Source organism: Manis pentadactyla, chromosome 4 (genome assembly GCF_030020395.1).
Source record: "Manis pentadactyla isolate mManPen7 chromosome 4, mManPen7.hap1, whole genome shotgun sequence".
Lineage (NCBI taxonomy): Eukaryota > Metazoa > Chordata > Mammalia > Pholidota > Manidae > Manis > Manis pentadactyla.
The window spans coordinates 27,705,063-27,729,189 of NC_080022.1; the positions used below are offsets into that span (position 1 = coordinate 27,705,063).

At 41.0% G+C, this 24,127-nt stretch overlaps 1 protein-coding gene and 1 pseudogene across 4 annotated transcripts in view; one reads left to right on the forward strand and one right to left on the reverse strand.

Moving 5' to 3' along the window:
- Nucleotides 1-901: 901 nt before the first annotated feature.
- THRAP3 (thyroid hormone receptor associated protein 3) overlaps nucleotides 902-24,127 on the forward strand; it is a 61,752-nt gene continuing 38,526 nt past the window's right edge. The window contains exon 1 of one of the 4 annotated variants that reach the window (XM_036876498.2): nucleotides 902-999. The gene's annotated coding sequence lies outside the window, so the exon portion shown is untranslated. Of the gene's footprint in view, nucleotides 1,000-1,920; nucleotides 1,936-24,127 lie in introns of those variants that run through there. The other 3 variants (XM_057500007.1, XM_057500004.1, XM_057500006.1) reach the window with 3 other exon arrangements.
- LOC118907657 (histone-lysine N-methyltransferase NSD3-like) lies at nucleotides 21,369-23,960 on the reverse strand (annotated as a pseudogene).

Here is a 24,127-nt window from a genome sequence, read left to right on the forward strand (position 1 = left end):
TTCAAGTTCACTAGGGCAGGAATTCCAGGAGAAACCAGCCTCTGCAATAGGTTTTCCAGCCCCGGAAAAATGCAGTGGTTCTCTAATTTGTATGGGCATAAGAATCCCTGGAGAGGTCTGTCTATAATACAGATTCCATGCCTACACTTCCCAGGAAACTTCTGACCCAATAGGTTGAGTGGCACCCATTTTAACAAGCTTCCCAGGACCACACTTTCAGAAAACTGTTCTGTGCTCCCATTGTCGTGAGTGGGTGGCAGTGGCGAAGATGAAGCTGGAGGGAGCTTTGCTCATCCTCCCCCGGCTCTCCTAGGAGGTCAAATTATCACAATATAAACAACTCCATTTTGAGTGGCGTTTTTGGGGTAGCAGACACTTTCACTTTTAAGTGCCTTACATCGTCGGAGCCGTGCGGTAACTCTGGGGTAGAAATCACGAGTTCATTTTGTAGAGGTGGGAACTGAGGCTCAGAGAAGGGAGACACTTGCTCAAGGTCACAAAACGAAAGGTGGCAGGGCAGAGACCGAAACCCAGGCTGATCGGATTTCCTGCTCAGACTTTTAGACAACGAAAGCAGGCCGCGAGTAGGTGGGGCTCAGGCCCTCCCTCCAGGCTGGCTCCAAAATGGTGGGGGCAGTGGCGTCAGCAACGCCCCCACCCTTTCCGTCAGCCTCCCTCCTTCTTTCCTAGGCCTCCCAGGCTGGGGGAGGGGATGGAAAAATGGAACAGAACAAACCACGTGACCGCCGACGACCTGGCGCGTGACGCAAAGCGGCGGGCCCAATGCTCGTCTTGCCTTGTGGGAAACGTAGTTCAGCAGACCATCAAGTAGGCAGCGAGTGACGAGTCTAGAAATACATTTCCCAGGAGGCAGCGGGGCGACGGCGCTGCTGTCGTCGTAGGAGAGCGGGGACGCGGGGCGCGCTGTCGGGCGGGGGTGGGGTTTGGGTCGGTTGTGCCGTTGTGAGGCTGCAGCTGCGAACGCTGCGGTGGGCCCAGGTGAGTGAGGGCTCTGATGGGAGTTAGGGCAACCCTAAGCGGCTCTAGTCGTTTCGTTTTTCATCTTTTTACCAAGGAGGCTGCTTCCGGGTGTCCGAGCAGGCCCGGCGCGGAGCCGCTCTCCCGCGCCTACCCCTTGGTCGGCTCTGAGCGGGCCCAGTTCCCTTCGGCTCCTCCCCTTCCCCGCCCTTTAGGGCTTCCCCTCGGTAGGCCTAGTTTCCGACCCTCTGAGCCGCCTTTTCTACCTAGCAGCTCTTATCCTTTGTTTTCCGCCTTGCAAGCTTCCAGGAAGAGGCCTCTACCTCCCCCGTCTCCCCTTTTAGTCGTATGAACCCCATTAGTTGGATTTCTCCCTTTCCTGGAACTCTTGAGTGCCCTTCCCCCCCAGCTACTCTCCAGTGGCCTGGTTCTGCCTTCTACGGCGCATGTGGCTGGCACTCAGTTAATGTTAGTACCTCTTCCGTTCTTTTCTGCCTTGCGGCCAGAGGAGGCATAGTTCAAATTTGTCTGTAAGGGAAAATTTGCGAGCCCACTTTTATTTCGATCTCTTGGGCTGGAGGTGAGGCCAGCTTGCATTCCAGTGGTAATTGGCCTGTGTTGTGCTTATGCGAGGCACTTTCCTTTGCCGACGTTAGCACCTCAGCAGCTTCTGTTAGCTATTCTCTGCCGTCTGAATCCTAGGGGTGGAGCACGGCGGCAGAAGCTGGAAACCATCAGTGGCAGTAGTATTTGCGGGGAGGTTGTTAATTGGATTGAAGGAAAAGCCTCAGAATATGGTAGATGGGAGGAGAGAGCCAGTAAGCTTCTGGTGGCAGCATAACAGAGGGATCCTGGAGCCAGCTTGACTGATTTCAAACTTTGGCTCTGCTCGTTTTTGGTTTTAGGTCTAGGTTCTTCATTTCCGGGTGCCTCAGTTTCCTTATCTGCAAAATAGCGGTAAGTAACAGTGGCCACCTGACAGCGTTATTGTGAAGATTAAATAAGATAAAGTTGAAAACCGCTTAGCTCATTACCTGACATGTATTAAACACTATTATTACTATCATTTACAGGATTTCTAGATTGTGGACCCATAGTGGAAAGGCATGTAATCACACTATCATTTTCCTTCCTTTTCAGATGTCTCCCCCTCTTTTTTTGTGGAAGTACTGTCTGTTTAGTCTGTCCTGTTAACCTTACCTAGACAGCTTGATGTATCATATGGAGGCCCGTTAAAGAGTCAGAAGCTGCTGCTGCCATGAACAACTTGAGCAAATCGGGCTTAGTGTGATCTTTGATGGGAAATAAGTTTTGTGAACTAGTGTACGCACTTGTATGAAAAACAAATTTTTTTCTGCAGCCATTTAGGCTTGCTTGTATTTTGTATAAAAGGTGAAGTTTCTGTAAAAACCTGTTTAACTACAAATTTTTATGTCCAGTACTGTTCCATCTCTGGTTTTTAAGCCTTTCACCAGCAATGAAAGATCACTGGTTTTGGAGACATGTTTTTAATATTAAAACTAGGTACACTCCAATTTTAGCATCCGTGGTGGTGATGGTAGTAATAGTTTTTTAGCATATTTCCTTAGTACCAACTACAGGTATTTTTAAAATTTGGTTTAGCCAGTGAAATCATGGATTAGAAAAAGAGTGTCCTGTTTTGTACTGAGAAATTGGAGGGAGGAAGCTTGGAGTATTTCTGAGATAGCACCAAGGTGGGGAGCTGACAGAGAGAGAACCTAAGACATAAGGATTCATTAATTTTTTTTTTTTTAAGAATAGAGTCTCACCCATTAAGAACATTAGCTTCAAGCCTGTTTCTTTTGGGCATTAGTGACATCCTGTGGTTACTGCTGTCCTCTCAAATATTAGATTTTGACAGATTGCTTAACACCCTCATTCTGTAAACATCTAAGATTGATTCAGTGTTTGATTGATTCAGCAAATAGTGCCTAAGATGCCATCTTACAGCCCCTGTGTACTTCTGGGAGTACAGGTGGCGTGAGACGGAAGGGGTCTGTTTTGGGGGAACGTACAGTATCATGGAGGATGACCCAGCAGGGAAGCAAATAAATTACAGAGAAGTGATGGCAGGAGTTTCAAGCAGGGGACTCCAAAAGACACTAAAAAGGGAGAGACCTAAGGGTCATCAGAGAAATTAATTTTGGCAAGAGTGAGGAGACAGTTTTGTAGGATGTCAAGGAGAGAGCATTTCCAGGTGGAGGAAACAGCAAGTGCCAAGACTGGGAGATTAGAAGAATGTAGTGTTGCTTTCAGAACCGGAAAGAGGCCAGATGTGGCTGATACATAGTGAGGAGAGTGGTTCAAGAGGAGACGGAGAGAGAAGCCATTGAAGCCTTCTGATTTATATTTTAAAGTCACTTTAGCTGGGGTGTGGAAAATGGGTTGTGGGGGATACCAGGTAAGAGCCTGCTGTTCTAGTCCAGGCTGGGCATGATAGTTACCTGAAGTAGTGATGGAATGGAAATGTTAGTGGGAAAAAGCTGAGGGTTTGGAGATGATAGTTCAGTGTTCTCTGGAGCAGAGCATCTTTAATCTATGATCCGTGGACTACTGGAGGCCCATGAACTCTCAAAAATTTTTAGTGAGGGAGTGCATTTTCTCAAAGGGTTGTTACCTTTTACCGTATAGAGTCTCAAAGTTTAAGAACTACTGCTCTAGAGTCTGTAATGCATATTCATAACCCATGAAAAGGTAATGGCCCATGGCTTACCGGGAGGGTAAGAGTTGTGGGTACCTTTTCGAAGAGACTGACTTTCTTAGTCTTTCAAGGGAACTCTTTTTTTAATCAGTGTTAAATGCTGTTTTGCCGTAGAAATCATTTCAGTGTTTTTTTTGGGAGGGGGTGTCTAAAAGTTTTGGGCTGATATACATACTGAGAAGCTGAACATTAGTGAGCTCATTTTCTCAAAAGTCTTATTTCCTAATGTGTTCTTCCACTGGGCTTTGTTCATAGTTCTCATTTTAGTGGTAGGAATGGAGCACTTCAGTGTGTGAAGAGTAAGATAATTTTCTTCCTGCTTTCCTTCAATAATTAGGTATTTCAGGTGTATGTTCATATATTTTGTAGCTTACTTTCAGATGATAGCATGTTAGCTTTCTGTCCCAAAGTTTGAGTTCTATCACTGAAATTCAGACCCATGTATTTTTCTGTTTATGGCCAAGGTTGAAGACTCATGGACTGCAGATATGTTTTGTTTGGCTCACACAGTGTTGTAAATTTGAATTAGTTGTCAACATTAAAAAACGGAGATTTCATGTGAAAATTTGGATTCAGGTTGCTTTTGCAAATTAGATCTTGGCAACCATGTCCTGTGTTTCTGCTTTGCAGCAGCCATCTTTTGTATTTGAGGCACGTCCTCTCCAGTTTGTCACAGACCTCACCACACACAGCATAATGTGTATCTTGCAGTACACTGGGGCAGAATGTCAGTGGATGTTTATATTTTATACCATTATATTGTTTGTAGGCTTTTTAATTTGCTATCCCTGTTCTAGATACATGATGCAGGTCTCTTAATAACCTCCACTAAAAAGTCATTTTGCTGTCTTAATGTTAGATTCTTAAAAAAATTTTTTTTGGTCTTAGTGCCTTCTTTTTTTCTTTCAAAAAAAGGGAAATTTTAGGTAACTTCAGAAGTGCGAGATGGAGCAGTGAGGAGGGAAAGATCCAAAACATTGATTATTTTGTTTCCAAGCTGAAGAAACCCAAGGGGCTTTTAGAAAGCATACAGGCACTGATCTCATCCCGTCCATGCTTTTTAACTGGCATATGTATACAGTGTCCTCGTTTTTGTTCTGCCTGATTTGCTTTTTAGCATCTGGAATGTTGTAACTGCATAGCTTGAATTTCAGAAGATAGAAGGCCAAACAAAGAGAAGTTGCTGAATGTCTAGTTAGAAGACTTTTGGTTCCTGCTCTGAAGTACCAGGACTACAATTGTTGTTTTTAATATGCTCTTGAGAAGTCTGTTGCTTTGCTTTCAGTAATTCTGTGTATTTTTTTTAGAGGCCCTCCATCTCTACCCCAGAGTTTAGTTAAATAAGCAAGGCATAGGCTGTAAAACCTCACAGATAATAGGTACTTGTGAAGAAGTTGACACTGTAGAAATATATAATGTAGAAAGTAAAAGTTTCCTATAATGCCATCTCTTTAGGGCAGTGTTGACAGTTTGGGTACATAGAAGAGATTTCTACTCTTCTGGTGTGTTGTATGTGTGATCCCTTCTTTCCTCCCTTCTCTGCCTTTGGTTGCCTAGTGAAGGTGTTTCTGCACAGTGAAGGTGTTTCTGCATAGTGAAGGTAGACAGTAAGAAACTATGCAAGAAGTAGAGAGAAACCTCTTTGGTTTACAATGAAAGCTTAGTGCTTAAAACTTCGCTTCAGAAGGACTTAAATTGCAAAATGTATTATTTGTGATACTCTTCTTGTTTTTCTAGAAAATCTAGAAGGTGATGTGTTGATTCTTGTGGCTTTATAGCATAGAACTTAGCTTGCCTGTTCTCTCTATTTGTTTCAGGCTTTTTATAGTCACATACGTTTTTGCTGGGCATTCTGCCTTCAGCAAGTCTGAATTGTTTGACTTTTCAATCAGCCAGGGGTGATTAAAGGGGCTTTGAATGTAGTGCCATACTGAATGGTAATATAAAATGAGAAACAATATATTTAATTGGTTGATTTACTGATATTTTTTACAATTGAGGGTGCTTAGTGTTGGAGGACACATGATGGAAGTAGTTTGATAGGGAATATTTTCTGTTACATTTTCAGCAAAATATTTTCAGCTGCAATGTTCAGTAATAAGGCATGCACATGGGAATATATGATCTGTGTTACCTAGATGGCTTTCTTATCTGATGAATGGGATGAGAAATGGAAGCCCTTGATTCCTCATCAGAAACTTTTCTTAAAACTGGGACTTTGGGGCAAGTTGCTTAACACTTCAGAGTTACCTTTGATTTCAGGTGGAGATAGAAATCTCTGTCTACCTCCAATAGAGTTATTGTGGTTAGATGATAAATCAGCCCAATGCCATGGCACATAGTAGGGATGCAACAAATTAATCTTACTGTATATGGGAGATAGGTTGCTTGTTAGTTATTTGGAAAACAGAATAGTCAGTCATACGGCATTAAATCCAGAAGGATACTGGGAAACACCCAGAGTCCTCAACTGATAGCAAGTGGAAAGGGCTGAGTGTATGGTAAAGGTGGTATTTCAAGATTGTGAGGGAAGGATGCCTTCATTTTTCAACAAACAGTTCTGGAACAATTGGCTAACCATTTTGAAAAATTAATTATTTTGACAAAAATTAACCCCATTTGAAAACCAGAGCAATACAGATTGATTAATGAGATACCATTTTTCCCCTAAAGATGTCCATCATGATAAAAAAGCAATATGGCAATTATTGGTGAGGATATGGGGAAATGGACATTCTCAAATACTACTGGTTGCACTGTAAATTGATGCAGCCGTTCTGGAGGACACAGAATGTATCTGTACTTTATCGAGCATACCTTAAGGTCCTTAAAGGTCCTTTAGATAGATCCTTAAAGATAAGGATAATCATCATGGTGTTACTTCAGTGAAAAATCTAAAGGTACAACACTAGGGCCTGCTTATATTACAGTATATTTATATGGTGGAATGCTAGGTAGAAAGGAGCTGTTGTAGACTGGAGAACTGTATTTTTTGACTTAATACATAATGAGTTAAAAAATGCCCAGAACTGATGCTTTTGTTTGGTTCAAAAACCTTTGTGATTTTCCATTTGCTTCTTAATGTTTATTTATTTATTTATCTTATTTTATTTTTTAAAATTTTGGTATCATTTATGTACAATTACATGAGCAACATTATGGTTACTAGACTCCCCTCATTATCAAGTCCCCACCACACACCCCATTACAGTCACTCGCTCCTTAGTGTTTATTTTTCAAACTGGGCTGCTACATTCTTAGGGTAAATTCCTAGAAGTGGAATTCCTGGGTCAAATGGTATTTCTATTTTGAGCTTTTTGAGGAACCTCCATACTGCTTTCCACAATGGTTGAACTAATTTGCATTCCTATCTGCCTAGTGTTTATTAAGTGTGTACTAAGTCTTTGATTCTTTTAGGGTAGAAAAATTATCTTCATTTTGTGGTCTGTAGTCCAGATCTGTATGGTCCACTAGCCACATATGGTTAAATTTAAGTTAATTAAAATTAAATAGACTTTTAGTTAATATAATTTTCATACTAGCTATAGTCAGAAACAACATGTGTGACTGGTGGCTACCATTTTGAACAGCATAGTTAAAGAACATTTCTGTCATCTTAGAAAGTTTTGTTGGATAGCACTGTCTAGATTGCGAATGCCTTGTTTCATTTTTTTTTTTTTTTTAGCATCACTTCCACTGTCATGGGTGGGGCCTCATAGTATTTGCAGTGTTTCCCCTTAGATTTCGCAGAATAATTTTAGACTCCTTTGGCTGTTATTTATGTATCACCATTCTCATGTGAACTGTTTAAATGCTTTTTACCTCTAGCCTACAATGGATTTATTGAGAATGCCATTATCTCTGGCCAAAGTGAAGAATGTAGAGATAATTTTGCTAAACCTCTTAGCTAAAATTAGAATTTTTTAGAAAACATATTAAGAGTTTCTGTTCTTCACTGTAAAAACACCTGAGCAGGAGCTGGAATTCAGATTGATACAAGGATTGTATTTGATGTTTGATTTTTTGGGGGAGGGAAATTAGGCATTATAGTTGGCCCTTGAAAAATTTGAGGGTTGGGGCACTCATGGACCCCCCACCATGCAGTTGAAAATCTGCATATAACTTAGGACTCCAAAAACACACCTGGTTCATATGTTATGTGTATTACATACTGTGTTATTACAATAAGGTAAGCTAGAGAAAATGTTTTTCAAATCGTACATCTCCAAAAAATTTTCCAATATATTGTAAAAAGCCCATGTGTAAGTGGATCCTTGAAGTTCAAATCTGTGTTCAGGAGTCAACTGTACATTCTTATTAAATGCCTACTAAATTCTCGGAATTTACTAGAAAAAAATAATGTGATGTATAGAATCTTACACTTTTAGGATTTAATTTCTATCCAGATTAGTTATTTTTTAGAAGTGGACTAGTTTATTGCTTTAAATCAGGGCTCCAGACATTGTCCGTAGGATGTTGGATATCTGAGTTAAAGCTTCATTTGTTATTTTGGGACTATGGTAGGCAAATCTGTACCCACTCAGTTAGTGTTACTATATAGTTGTTGTGATGATCTCATTGAAGGGCCCTGAAATGACCTTTCAGATGATTTAGTCAGCAACACTTTAAGAAGATTGAGTCTAATAAGTTGCTTTTTAAATTCTGTCATCCCCATAAGGCTCATGTTCCCTGATGGGTAGGTTAACTGCTCTGCATCAAATGTATTTAAGTAGGGATGACAATTTATTTGATTTCTCCTCCAGCTTTCTATTAAGAAAGATTTCAAGCCTACAGAGAGGTTGAAAGAATTGTATAGTGAGCACCCATGTGCCCATCAACTAGATTCTACATTTGTTAGCGTTTTGCTGTACTCTGTGTGCTTTATCACTTACCTTTTTTTCCTCTATTTTTTTTTTATCAAATGTACATCACAGTGGTTCAACAGTCTCCCTTCCCCACCCCTCCTCGCCCCAACCCATTCCCCTCCCCTTTGGTAACCACTAGCCTTTTCTCAGTGTCTTTGAGTCTAATGCTGTTTTATTCCTTCTGTTTTGCTTTGTTTTTATATTCCACAAATAAGTGAAATCATATGGTATTTGTCCTTCTCTGCCTCATTCATTCATTCATTCATTCATTCATTTATTTTGTTATCATTAATCTACAATTACATGAAGAACATTATGTTTACTAGACTTCCCCCTTCACCAAGTCCTCCCCCAAACCCCATTACAGTCACTGTCCATCAGCATAGTAAGAAGCTGTAGAATCACTACTTGTCTTCTCTGTGCTGCACAGCCCTCACTATGCCCCCCCCCATTATACATGCTAATCGTAAGGCCCCCTTTCTTTTTCCCCGCCCTTATCCCTCCCTTCCCACCCATCCTCTCCAGTCCCTTTCCCTTTGGTAACTGTTAGTCCATTCTTGGATTCTGTGGTTCTGCTGCTGTTTTGTTCCTTCAGTTTTTCTTTGTTCTTATACTCCACATATGAGTGAAATCATTTGGTACTAGTCTTTCTCCGTCTGGCTTATTTCATTGAGCATAATACCCTCTAGCTCCATCCACGTTGTTGCAAATGGTAGGATTTGTTTTCTTCTTATGGCTGAATAATATGCTATTGTGTATATGTGCCACATCTTCTTTATTCCTTTACTGATGGACACTTAAGTTGCTTCCATTTCTTGGCTATTGTAAATAGTGCTGTGATAAACATAGGGGTGCATCTGTCTTTTTCAGACTGGGCTGCTGCATTCTTAGGGTAAATTCCTAGCAGTGGAATTCCTGGGTCAAATGGTATTTCTATTTTGAGATTTTTGAGGAACCTCCATACAGCTTTCCACAATGGTTGAACTAATTTACATTCCCACCAGCAGTGTATGAGGGTTCCCCTTTCTCCACAACCTCGCCAACATTTGTTGTTGTTTGTCTTTTGGATGGTGGTGATCCTTATTGGTGTGAGGTGATATCTCATTATGGTTTAATTTGCATTTCTCTGATGACTAGCAGTGCGAAGCATCTTTTCATGTGTCTGTTGGCCATCTGAATTTCTTCATTGGAGAACTGTCTGTTCAGCTCCTCTGCCCATTTTTTTAATTGGATTATTTGCTTTTTGTTTGTTGAGGTGCGTGAGCTCTTTATATATTTTGGATGTCAACCCTTTATCAGATCTGTAATTTATGAATATATTCTCCCATACTGTAGGGTACCTTTTTGTTCTATTGATGGTGTCCTTTGCTGTACAGAAGCTTTTCAGCTTGATATAGTCCCACTTGTTCATTTTTCTTTTTGTTTCCCTTGCCTGGGGAGATATGTTCATGAAGAAGTTGCTCTTGTTTATGTCCAAGAGATTTTTGCCTATGTTTTTTTCTGAGAGTTTTATGGTTTCTTGACTTACATTCAGTTCTTTGATCCATTTCGAATTTACTTTCCTGTATGGGGTTAGACAGTGACCCAGTTTCATTCTCTTACATGTAGCTGTCCAGTTTTGCCAGCACCATCTGTTGAAGAGACTGTCATTTCCCCATTGTATGTCCATGGCTCCTTTATCATATATTAATTGACCATATATGTTTGGGTTAATGTTTGGAGTCTCTATTCTGTTCCACTGGTCTGTGGCTCTGTTCTTGTGCCAGTACCAAACTGTCTTGATTACTGTGGCTTTGTAGTAGAGCTTGAAGTTGGGGAGTGAGATCCCCCCCCCCACTTTATTCTTCCTTCGCAGGATTGCTTTGGCTATTTGGGGTCTTTGGTGTTTCCATATGAATTTTTGAACTATTTGTTCCAGTTCATTGAAGAATGCTGTTGGTAGTTTGATAGGGATTGCATCAAATCTGTATATTGCTTTGGGCAGGATGGCCATTTTGATGATATTAATTCTTCCTAGCCAGGAGCATGGGATGAGTTTCCATTTGTTAGTCACCTCTTTAATTTCTCTTAAGAGTGTCTTGTAGTTTTCAGGGTATAGGTCTTTCACTTTCTTGGTTAGGTTTATTCCTAGGTATTTTATTCTTTTTGATGCAATTGTGAATGGAATTGTTTTCCTGGTTTCTCTTTCTATTAGTTCATTGTTAGTGTATAGGAAAGCCACAGATTTGTGTGTGTTAATTTTGTATCCTGCAACTTTGCTGTATTCCGATATCAGTTCTGGTAGTTTTGGAGTGGAGTCTTTAGGGTTTTTTATGTACAATATCATGTCATCTGCAAATAGTGACAGTTTGACTTCTTCTTTACCAATTTGGATTCCTTGTATTTCTTTGTTTTGTCTAATTGCTGTGGCTAGGACCTCCAGTACTATGTTGAATAACAGTGGGGAGAGTGGGCATCCCGGTCTTGTTCCCGATCTCAGAGGAAAAGCTTCCAGCTTCTCACTGTTCAGTATGATGTTGGCTGTGGGTTTATCATATATGGCCTTTATTATGTTGAGGTACTTGCCCTCTATACCCATATTGCTTAGAGCTTTTATCATGAATGGATGTTGAATTTTGTTGAATGCTTTTTCAGCATCTATGGAGATGATCATGTGGTTTTTGTCCTTTTTGTTGATGTGGTGGATGATGTTGATGGACTTTCAAATGTTGTACCATCCTTGCATCCCTGGGATGAATCCCACTTGGTCATGGTGTATGATCCTTTTGATGTATTTTTGAATTCAGTTTGCTAATATTTTGTTGAGTATTTTTGCATCTACGTTCATCAGGGATATTGGTCTGTAGTTTTCTTTTTTCGTGGGGTCTTTGCCTGGTTTTGGTATTAGGGTGATGTTGGCTTCATAGAATGAGTTTGGGAGTATTCCCTCCTCTTCTATTTTTTTGGAAAACTTTAAGGAGAATGGGTGTTATGTCTTCTCTGTATGTCTGATAAAATTCCGAGGTAAATCCATCTGGCTTGGGGGTTTTGTTCTTGGGTAGTTTTTTGATTACCGCTTCAATTTCTTTGCTGGTAATTGGTCTGTTTAGATTTTCTGTTTCTTTCTGGGTCATCTTGCAAGGTTGTATTTTTCTAGGAAGTTGTCCATTTCTCCTAGGTTTTCCAGCTTGTTAGCATATAGGTTTTCATAGTATTCTCTAATAATTCTTTGTATTTCTGTGGGGTCCGTCATGATTTTTGCTTTCTCGTTTCTGATTCTGTTGATGTGTGTTGACTCTCTTTTTCTCTTAATAAGTCTGGCTAGAGGCTTATTTATCTATTTTGTTTATTTTCTCGAAGAACCAACTCTTGGTTTCATTGATTTTTTTCTATTGTTTTATTCTTCTCTATTTTATTTATTTCTTCTCAGATCTTTATTATGTCCCTTCGTCTGCTGACCTTAGGCCTCATTTGTTCTTCTTTTTCCAATTTCAGTAATTGTGACATTAGACTATTCATTCGGGATTGTTCTTCCTTCTTTAAATATGCCTGGATTGCTATATACTTTCCTCTTAAGACTGCTTTTGCTCTGTCCCACAGAAGTTGGGGCTTTGTGTTGTTGTTGTCATTTGTTTCCATATATTGCTGGATCTCCATTTCAATTTGGTTGTTGATCCATTGATTATTTAGGAGCATGTTGTTAAGCCTCCATGTGTTTGTGAGCCTTTTTGCTTTCTTTGTACAATTTATTTCTAGTTTTATACCTTTGTGGTCTGAAAAGTTGGTTGGTAGGATTTCAATCTTTTGGAATTTACTGAGGCTCTTTTTGTGGCATAGTATGTGGTCTATTCTGGAGAATGTTCCATGTGCACTTGAGAAGAATGTGTATCCTGTTGCTTTTGGATGTAGAGTTCTGTAGATGTCTATTAGGTCCATCTGTTCTAGTGTGTTGTTCAGTGCCTCTGTGTCCTTACTTATTTTCTGTCTGGTGGATCTGTCTTTTGGAGTGAGCGGTGTGTTAAAGTCTCCCAAAATGAATGCATTATGTTCTATTACCTCCTTTACTTCTGTTATTATTTGTTTCACATATATTGGTGCTCCTGTATTGGGTGCATATATGTTTATAATGGTTATATCCTCTTGTTGGACTGAGCCCTTCATTATGTAATGTCCTTTATCTCTTGTTACTTTCTTTATTTTGAAGTCTATTTTGTCTGATACTAGTATTGCAACACCTGCTTTTTTCTCTCTGTTGTTTGCATGAAATATCTTTCTCCATCCCTTGACTTTTCATCTGTGCATGTCTTTGGGTAGTGAGGTGAGTCTCTTGTAAGCAGCATATAGATGGGTCTTGCTTTTTTATCCATTCTATTACTCTGTGTCTTTTGAGTGGTGCATTCAGTCCATTTACATTTAGGGTGATTATTGAAAGATATGTACTTACTGCCTTTGCAGGCTTTAGATTTGTGGTTACCAAAGGTTGAAGGTTAGCTTGTTTACTACCTTACTGTCTGACTTAACTCGCTTATTGAGCTATTTTAAACACTGTCTGATGATTCTTTATTTCTCTCCCTTCTTATTCCTCCTCCTCCATTCTTCATATGTTGGGTGTTTTGTTCTGTGCTCTTTTTAGGAGTGCTCCCATCTAGAGCAGTCCCTGTAAGATGCCCTGTAGAGGTGGTTTGTGGGAGGCAAATTCCCTCAGCTTTTGCTTGTCTGGGAATTGTTTAATCCCTCCTTCATATTTAAATGATAATCGTGCTGGACACAGTATCCTTGGTTCAAGGCCTTTCTGTTTCATTGCATTAAATATATCATGCCATTCTCTTCTGGCCTGTAAGGTTTCTGTTGAGAAGTCTGATGATAGCCTGATGGGTTTTCCTTTGTAGGTGACCTTTTTTCTCTCTCTGGCTGCCTTTAATACTCTGTCCTTGTCCTTGATCTTAGCCATTTTAATTATTATGTGTCTTGGTGTTGTCCTCTTTGGGTCCTGTCTCTCGGGAGTTCTGTGTGCCTCTGTAGTCTTAGCAACTATTTCTTCCCCCAGTTTGGGGAAGTTCTCAGCAATTATTTCTTCAAAGACACTTTCTCTCTCTTCTTCTTCTGATACCCCTGTAATGTGGATATTGTTCCTTTTGGATTGGTCACACAGGTCTCTTAATATTGTTTCATTCCTGGGGATCCTTTTATCTCTCTCTGCGTCATCTTCTATGCGTTCCTATTCTCTGGTTTCTATTCCATCAGTGGCCTCTTGCATCTTATCCATCTGCTTATAAATCCTTCCAGAGTTTGTTTCACTTCTGTAATCTCCCTCTGGACATCTGTGATCTCCCTCCGGACTTCATCCCTTAGCTCTTGCATATTTCTCTGCAGCTCTGTCTGCATGTTTATAATTTTTATTTTGAATTCTTTTTCAGGGAGACTGGTTAGGTCTGCCTCTGCAGAACCTTTCTCAGGTGTTGTCTGAACTGTCTTGGACTGGACTAAATTTTTTTGCCTTTTCATGGTGATAGCGGTGGCTGTAGGCAGGTTGCGTGTGTGTCAACTGGGAGAAGAAATTCCTTTCCTGCTTACTGGGTGATGCCTTGCCCTTCTCCGCTGCCTGTGACAGTTACCCGCACTCCTGGAGCAGCCACCGGGTTAGTCCCCTAAGCTGCTGTGGGCGAGGTCTCTGTCAGAGCAGCACGGAGCCCTGCAGGGAGTGGCAGGCACGCCAGGTGTGCTCCTCTGTGCTAGCAGCACCCCTGCCGGGCAGCTGTGTGGCAGCAGCGGCCTTTGGGTCTGGCCCGGACAGCTGTGCATTGGGCTGGGATTCCGGTTGGCTGCTGGGAGTGCGCCTGCTCGCTCTGGCTCTGCTGCAGGTGCGCATGGGGCTCTCCTGCATGGGCCTCTACTGGGCTCCTCTGGCTTCACTGCCACTGGAGCGTGCGAGCCATGCCCAGGCTGTTTGGTTGCGCTGCTGCAGGCTCGCACAAGCCTCTCCGGGTCCCATCTGGCGCCATTGGCGCATGGATCTTCTCCCAGTCCCTTCCGGCGCCACCGTCCCCGGCACGCGCTGCCACTCTCCCACCACTGGGCTGGTGTGTCGGGGTCCGCGCTGGTTGGAGGAACGACTGGCAGGCTGCTTAGTGCCGTGAGGGGCTTCAGAGCTGCATTGCCTCCCTGGGGATTAGGGTGCCTAAGTTTCCCTGGGATTCCTAGATGCTGGTTAAGTGTGCCGGGACAACTTCGTCCGGCCATGGGGTCCCTGTCTCTTTAAGACTTGCAGAAAGCACTCGCTTTTCTTTTGTCTCAGGGGTGCCGGTTGTGGGGACCTGCCGACAGGTTTTGCTTTTCCGTTTCTCTAATATCCAGCACCCCGTGCACCATGTGTCTGCGTTCCAGGTGTGGATTTCTAGAGCTGGTTGTTTAGCAGTCCTGGGCTTTCACTCCCTCCCCATTCCGACTCCTTTCTTCCCGTCGGGTTTTGGGGTGGGGGAGTGTTTGGGTCCCGTGTGGCTGTGGCTTGTATCTTACCCACTTCATGTGATGTTGAGTTCTCGCAGATGTAGATGTATCCTGGCTGTTGTACTGCATCCACTGGTGTCTCTTTTAGGCGTAGTTGTATTTATTGTATTTTCATAAATATATATGTTTTGGGGACGAGATTACCTCTGAATTACTCATGCCGCCGTCTTCCCGTGATCCCCTGCCCTTGTCCTTTTAAGACTTAAAAAGCGCCCACTTTTCTTTTGTCCCAGTGGAGCCGGCTGTGGGGACCTGCTCGCGGTCTGTGTCTCAGATTTTACTTTTCTGTTTCTCTAATCCCTAGTCCACCATGCAATGTGTGTGTGTCTGTGCTCCCAGTGGAGATTACTAGGGCTGGTTATTTTGTAGTCCTGTGCCTCTACTCCCTCCCCAGTCATTCTTTTCCTCCCTCCAGTGAGCTGGGGTGGGGGGAGTGCTTGGGTCCTGCCGGTTCAGGGCTTTGTATCTTACCCTTTTCATGAGATGTTGAGTTCTTGCAGATGTAGATGTAGCCTGGCTGTTGTACTCTATCTTCTGGTCTCTCTTTTGGGAATAGTTGTATTTGTTGCATCTTCAAAAATATATATGGTTTTGGGAGAAGATTTCCACCACTCTACTCATGCCGCCATCTTGAGCCCCTTCCCTCTACCCTTTCCTTTTTATTGCCTGTAACCTCCCACTCCAAACAGTGAGAAACTTGGCCCACCATCTATCATTCACTTACTTACTCATTCCAGTGTACATATATAGTGGTTTCAGAATTGTTAATTCATACCCCATGGTAAACAACTTTAACAACTAGAATACGGTGGTTTATATGCAGTTCCTTTTGCTTTTAATTGTCCCTGTTCCTCCCCTTTCCACAGTTGTTTTGGTGTTCTTTTCCCTCCACCTGTCTAATTTTTTAATTGACTACTGATGTTGCTTCAGTTGTCCTCAACTCTTGGCACCAAAAAGCAAATAGTCAAACAAATTCATTTCCTCTGGACAATTTCTTTGGCTGCTGATGTCAAAATATTTAATTAATCCACTATAAATAAGTGGATCTCCTTGTTATGCTAACAGATGAATGACTCAGGAACTTACTTTTGGTTGTAGATTCATTTTTATTTTGAATTTTGATATTTTTTGTTTCTGTGAAGGTTTTCTGTTGTGATGAGAAACTCTTTAAACTTTTTGAATTTTTCTAACAGTTTGTTCCTGTGAGTTGAGAATATTGTGATGAGTTTTTAGTTTGGTAATGTCAACATCTATTGCATTCAGTAACGAAGTAGTACAAACTCCACACTGTACTTTAAGTGGGTAACATTCAAAGTATACTTTTCTCTAGTTTTGCACTGGTAATTTAAAAAATAACAATAAAATGTGATATGACAGAATGCATGGTATTTGAGATACTGTTGACTTAATAACTGCATCACTGGAATTCGTGGTAGTAGTGTAAAATGTGAGACCACTGCATGCAGTCCCTTTTCAGCTACTCATCTGTGCTGTGGTGGTGTGAAAGCAGCTATCTGTAAATGAATGAACATGGCTGTGTTCCAGTAAAACTATTCATGGATGTTGGAATTCCATAGAATTTTCACATGTCATGACATAGTCTCTTGATTTTTTTTCAACATTTAAAAATGTATAAATGTTCTTACCTCAAGGGTGATACAAAACAGATTGGGCTACGTTTGGCTGTGTGTATCATTTGCTGACCCCTTTATGTAGAAGGCCCTATACACACAACACATTTGGAAGTGTCTTTCTTTTTTTCTAAAGCCATTTGTAGTAATTTCACCAGTCTTGGGTTCCGTCTTGGTTCCTGCTGATACTGAGGAATCTTCTTGGAGCAGACATTGCAGTTTTCTTTGGAAAAACAGTTTATTGCTCAGTTGTCATGATCTCATCAATTCCTAGTGTGTTTTTTTTTTTTTTTGGAGCGGCTAATGTTAAATTTTATTGATTGGATACTTTGGGTTAGTGTGAATAGAAAATACTGTCCTTTTGTTCACTTTCATTGGTCCTATCATGCTTTTGACACTAGAATGCATTAGTCGTTAAGTAGTATATAAGCAAGTTGTGATGGTGTTTTAAAGGATTAGCTTTGACTGCAGTCATAGGAACAGGCAAGGTCATCCTTGTATTTTCATATGTTCTGTATATCCCAATAAGATTCCCAGGGGTTCCTGAGGTGAGGTTAGATAAAAAGTTTAGTCTTTAACCACAGAAGGTACAAACACTGTGGTCCTGGAATATTAGTGTTCACCTTTTTTTTTGGATTTAGAACTATGTTGTTACTTAAGGTCTGGTGGTGTATGAAACATGGGAGTATTGCGCCACACTCTTGTCTAAGCCACTGCTGTCCTTTACCTGGATTATGGTAGGCAATATATACTGATTTCTTCTGACCTACCCCTGCTGAAGTCTGTCCTACACTTAGCAGCCACAATAATCCTATTAAAACATAATTCTGGCCATGTTACTTGTCTCCTTAGAACACCTCAGGGACCACCCATATCACCCAGAGGAAAACCGAAGTCCTTATGGTGGCTCGTAAGGCCGTATCCATTCACCGTGTCTCTGACCTAGTCTTCCAGCTGCTCCCATGCCGTAGTTGGGAAAGGATGAAAAACCTTGTTTTCTCTTTTCCTCATTTCTGTCAAGCATGTTCCTTCCCCAGGGTGTTTGCACCTGCTGTTTCCTCTGTTTGGTCCCCTCTGCCTTCAGATAAGGCCCAGCATATACTTACCTATTCAAGTCTCAGTTCATCTGTCAGATGAGAGAGGCTTTCCCTGACCACTTCATAAAAGATTGTAACTCTTATTTCCCACAGGTCTCCCATGGGATGTAAGCTCTAGGAATGAAGAGTTTTTTTTTTATTTTCTATTCTTATTCTTTTATTTATTTATTTGAAGAGTTTTTTTTAAATTGTTGAATCTCCATTGCCAGAGTAGTGCCTGGCAGTGTAGTAGGTATTTAATAGTGTTTTTGTTGGGTAAGTAGACATTTAGAAGGGAAATTGTGTGGAAGAGGAAAAGGTATGTTGGCAGCAGTGCCAGGGTGTCCTTATAATGTACTGATATCTGAACAAGGGAGGTTCAGGAGATAGAGGCTAAAAAGTTTGCCTGTGACTGTCCAGATAACAGGCAGAACAAGTTTGAGGGCAGGGGTGCATAAAAAGTGTGTGGCAGGGATGTCTCAGGGCTTCAGGTGTCTCCTTACTGTCACAGAATAACTAAGAACCAGCACCTCAGATTTGCTTCTCCACCCATTGAGACAGTGGAAGATTGAAGACTTGTTGGGAGGGTAAAATTCTTGACAGTATCTGAGAAGAGGTTAATTAGTAGGAAAGAAAGGTGATGGGGCAGTAAAATGGAAGGGTCTGTGTATGTGGGCACACTTGCTGTCTGGTTAGAACCTGTGGATGTATTGGAGTATAGAACAGTTTGTTTCTTAATTGGAAGTGTTGTAGAATAAGTGGTTCTCAGTCCTGTCAGCAGTCATCAGGGTCTCCACAAGCGGATTGATGTGAGCCCCCTGTGCCTCTGAACTTAGAAACAGGGAGAGAAGATTGGGCTGATGTAACCTAGGATGACTTCTATATTCTGCAAGACTATATTGCAAAAGCATTTTGAAAGAATGAAATATCAAAAGTACTGTATTTTTACTATTAATGAACTAAGTAAATATATGTAAACATTGTTAGTAATTTGGTAAAGAATCTAACTGAATACTAATTTCATCTGGAAAAAAGTCTTAACCTGTTAGTTTTAAAAGTAGGTCTTTGTTGCCTCTTTGTAATGTAAATTACCTGATTATCTTTCATACAGGTCAGGAATTTTTTGCTTCGGTGTTCAGATTACTTGGCAAAACATACTAGAGTAAAATACATAGAGGTCTCAACCCCCTGAGGAAAATTGACATATTAAAAGATGCAATGAGGTGAGTGTAAGGAGAGACCAGTCTAGGAGAAGCAGTTATCTGTGTGATCCAGGGACAGCTTGCTGGGGCAGGAGATAGGGGTTTGGTGAGAGGGGAGCAAACACTCTAGGCTGAGGGTTCAAAATGTACCAAGAGAGAATACATACCTTTCTTTCATGGGTGGATAGGTAAGGGTTCAGCTATGTGCAAACCGCAGTTTTCAGAGAAAGCTAAGGTGGGTATCCTTGATTGAGTGAATGCTAAGTGAAAAAAAGATTAATGTCAAGACTGCATCTTTAGATTATTTGAATCTTGGGTGCTTTCCTACTTTATAGTAATATGAATGAATAATAAAGTCCTAATAAGCTAGGAGTGAGGACATACTACTACTACATATAGTAAGATATACTAAGAGTTACCACTGCATATATCCATTGCTGATCTTGGAACCTTGTTTCCTTTTGGGTAACACTCTACATAGCTTTGATGTATAGCCATATTAGTAATGTTTAGATCTGAGAATACTTGTTTGTTTTTGGTATCATTAATCTACAATTACATGAGGAACATTACGTTTACTAGACTCCCCATCACCGAGTCCCCCCCCAAACCAGTATCTGTACAGTCACTGTCCATCAGTGTAGTAAGATGCTGTAGAATCACTACTTGTCTTCTCTGTGTTGTACAGCCCTACCTGTGCCCCCCACCCCCTACATTATGTCTGCTAATTGTAATGCCCCTTTTCCCCCCTTCTCCCTCTCTTCCCACCCATCCTCCCCAGTCCCTTTCCCTTTGGTAACTGTTAGTCCATTCTTGGGTTCTGTGAGTCTGCTGCTGTTTTGTTTCTTCAGTTTTTTCTTTGTTCTTATACTCCACAGATGAGTGAAATCATTTGATACTTGTCTTTCTCTGCCTGGCTTATTTCACTGAGCATAATACCCTCTAGCTCCTTCCATGTTGTTGCAAATGGTAGGATTTGTTATCTTCTTGTGGCTGAGTAATATTCCATTGTGTATATGTACCACATCTTTATCCATTCCTCTACTGATGGACACTTAGGTTGCTTCCATTTCTTGGCTATTGTAAATAGTGCTGTAATAAACATAGGGGTGCATCTGTCTTTTTCAAACTGGGCTGCTGCATTCTTAGGGTAGATTCCTAGGAGTGGAATTCCTGGGTCAAATGGTATTTCTATGTTTAGTTTTTTTGAGGACCCTCCATACTGCTTTCCACAATGGTTGAACTAGTTTACATTCCTACCAGCAGTGTAGGAGGGTTCCCCTTTCTCCACATCCTTGCCAACATTTGTTGTTGTTTGTCTTTGGCCAGTTGATTTTGGCCATCCTAACTGGTGTGAGGTGATTATCTCATTGTGTTTTTAATTTGCATTTCTCTGATGATTAGCAATGTGGAGCATCTTTTCATGTGCCTCTTGGCCATCTGAATTTCTTCTTTGGAGAAGTGTCTGTTCAGCGTTTCTACCCATTTTTTAATTGGATTATTTGCTTTTTGTTTGTCGAGGTACGTAAGCTCTTTATATAATTTGGATGTCACCTCCTTATCAGATATGTCATTTATGAATATATTCTTCCATACTGTAGGATGTCTTTTTGTTCTACTGATGGTGTTTATGGGGAGTTTTTTTTTTTCCAAGCTTTTTAAAAATTTTTAATTTTTTTTACAACAGGTAAAAAAACATACAAGAACAGTGCTTTTTATAAGATACAATTAGTAATACAAATATAAAATTTTAAACAATCAATGGTATTGTTCTACTACTAACTATAACAGTGGCATTAACAAATTTGTCCCATTTTTTTGTTCTCATTCTGCTTTTAATTTTTAAACTGACTGGTCACAGACTGAATTTGGGAATTGCTGACAATCATAATTTCATTTTGGTAATGAATACTATAGATTTGCAAGAGCTCAGAAAGATTTTTTTGGAATATACTTTCCTAAGTATGAAAATTAATTATCATAAGTAATATACTAATTTGTCATTCATTTAAGTTTTAGTTAAATTTTTCTGAGAAAATTGCTCTACATGCTTGATGATGATACCATAGATCACCCACAGAGTCATCTTTTACGTCTAGAAGTTTAAAATTTTGAAGGATATAATTTAAATAGACAGCTCCACAATCTTCCATGTTAAGTGGTTTTAAAAATATAAAATTTACTGGAACTAATATTACTCAGATTTCTTCCTTGTTTAATAGCAGATGTCTGTGTTGTAAAAATGGATATTCTTTAAAAATTAAGAAAAATTATGATTGTGAGTTTAACTTAAAAGAATAATGGTTTCTAAAACTTTCTTTGAAAAGGTAATTTAATATGCACATTACTACAATGATTACAGTAGTTTTATATCCTTCAGTCAAAATGCACCCCCCTTTTTTTAACTTAAGCATCATTTATCTGGTAACACAAAAATAGGTGAGCACCATTCTGCTGGGAAAATAACATTCCAAAACATTTGTGATACTGACAGGAAAACCAGATCTATGATTATCTGTTACTTCAGTATGATTCTTAGAGTTAAATCAATTTGATTCATTTAAAAAATAAGAACAATACATACCAGCAGCTTAAACCAAAAAAACAAAATTAAAAAAGCAGGGAGGGGCTCAATGATGGTTCCAAAGAAAAATCATGAAAATATGAAATCATTTTGCTCATAACAGAAGTTTCAAAATAAATGTGGGGAATTCTTTATGAGTCTTGTACCACTGGCTTCCCATCTCCTGAAGCCTATTTTCTGTGAAAATGCTTGAAGCAGAATCACAGGGATGCTTGTATTAGAATTGGACACTAGAACTCACCAGGACAGAGGCACAAGGTAGTCCAGAAAGGAAACCCAGTGTAGGGAAAGTTTCTCTTTTACCAAAATAAGCCACAACATTACAAATAGAATGTTTTAACTCTCTACATGTAGGAAGCCAACCTGCTCCTTTCTGATCTTCTTTGGCACAACCTCAGTGGATTTCTCTGATTCAGAACAAGTTTCAATTGATCTTCTCTGTTGCTTTTTTATCTACTGAGCCTGTAAGACCAGATGTTGCTTCTGGAGATGAAATGTTCTGAGTTCTTTTCATTTCTCTGGTTTGGTGTAGAAATTATAAGTCTGTCTTGTCCCCTGACACTTATTTCCGTTTTGTTACCAATTCCCTTCGTTGAATAAACAAATTGATCAATAAACTTCCCATCTCCTGCAGTGTTCTGAAGAGCAAACACTTGTTCGATTTTCACAACTGGAGACATGTTACACTTCTGCAAATCCAGGCTCCCTTTGTGCATTGTGATGGAAGCTGGTAAGGATTTCCTCGCTGCTGCCGTTTTCCAGGCTATTTTAACAGGAGGTGGTTCTTCCTCTTCCACACTAGTCTGCCGCCTCTGGCTGTGTCTCCGAATTTCAGTACTCAACAGTGAGGAGGCCACCTCATCCACATTGGTCTGTTCTGGTGGAGTATTCAGCACTGATCTTGGTCTTCGGGTTTTTTTAACTTCGGCTTCAGAGGCAACATTCTCTTTAGCTTGGGATAAAGCCTCCTCAGGCTGTTTATTGATATAGATAAAAGTATACTGTTCAGTTCTTGCCTTGTGAGTCATTTTCAGTGTTTTCTCTGCATGGGCAATGCCAATATCCCATTGAACACGTTCTCTCTGAGGTCGGGGTTTCTGGATCTTTTGTTTCTCAGAGTGATTGCTGGCTTGCTTGGTCGCCTTGGCCAGTAATTCTTCATACTGCTTATGACCTTTGTACTTTCGTACCCGCTTTTCATGAACCCATGCCCTCTCTGGCTGGTTGCTAAAAAACTGGACGTGATATTCCTGGGGACCTCTTGTGTTAATTTTCAAATGAACCTTGAGCTGGGGATTGCTTGAAACCATACAAGGCCACCAAGGATAGGTTCCCACCTTAGACCAGACAAGATCACCAACCTGGAACTTTAATACGAGCAGACACTTATGTCGTTTGAACAGAAGATAATACTGGCTGAACCGGGTTTTCCTCTTTTAGTACTGGATCTTCTCTTGGCTTTTCTGATACAGTGTCAACCCTCTCACTTGGTCTGTTTTGTTCCTCTGGTTCTAATTTGGGGATTTTGTGTGACTTGCGCTCTTCAGATCTAGATGAGTCATGCTTGTTGCTTTTTTTCCTCTTTTCTGCTTTCATGCTTTGACTTTGTGTGCTTGCTTGCTTGTACTTCATTTAAAAGATCTCCACAAAGGGAAGACTCAAACAATTCCCTGCCATTCTGGATAGTTTTGGTTATTTTTAGTTTAATTTCAGGTGAGCCAGTCTTCTTGGGAATCACATTTTGTGGTACCGAAGGAGGAGGTTGTGGCTGTGGAGGAGACGGTTTTTCCAGAATTTCATGTGGTCTTGTGTTTGGAATTTCTGAGTGGTAATAGTCAGCAGGGCTAAAGTTTCTAACTGCACCAAAGCCATTGGCTGACCCATTGGGATACTGATTATATGATTGGTATTTGGTCTGAGTTTCATACATGCTGATTGATGGTGGGTAGCCGTTTGTGAGCGGAGGAAGATCTCTGTTGTAGGTGGGTATGGAAAACCTTGCTGCAAGGTAGGTTCATATGGTGTCTGGCCGCCATCTTCAACAGTGTCATTGTTGTTATCAAAGGCATCCTCCTGACGGATGTTGACTGAGTCAGTGAGTTGAGGTGGTTGCTGAATTGTGTTTCCCATGATCCCTTGCATGAAAGAGAAAGAGAAAAACATTGTTCTGCTCCAGCATCCTTAACTTTCCCTTTCTCTCACTGGGCCTTCAGTTTGTTCCAGTCTAACCCCCCGGCCGTGTCAGTACAATCTCAGGAGAGACACGGAGGCCCGGAGTGGGGCTGGGGCGCCGGTAGGCGCCAGGGCCGCGAGTGCAGGAGACAGAACCAAGCTAGGCCGCATGAAATCCCCGGGCTAGATTTCCCCTGTGCCGGACGCCTCTGCCATGGCGGCCGGCACCGAGGAGGGCCACGGCCGGGCCAGGTGCGAAGACAAGAGGAGGAAGGCTGCGGGAGGTCGGGTGGGCAGGGGAGCTGGAGGGGTGGGGTGGGGGAGTCGCCACGCAGACGCGGCTGCCGGCGAGGAGCCTGGGGCTGCTATGGGGAGTTATTTTAACTTGAAATGTATTTGTTAAATTTAGAT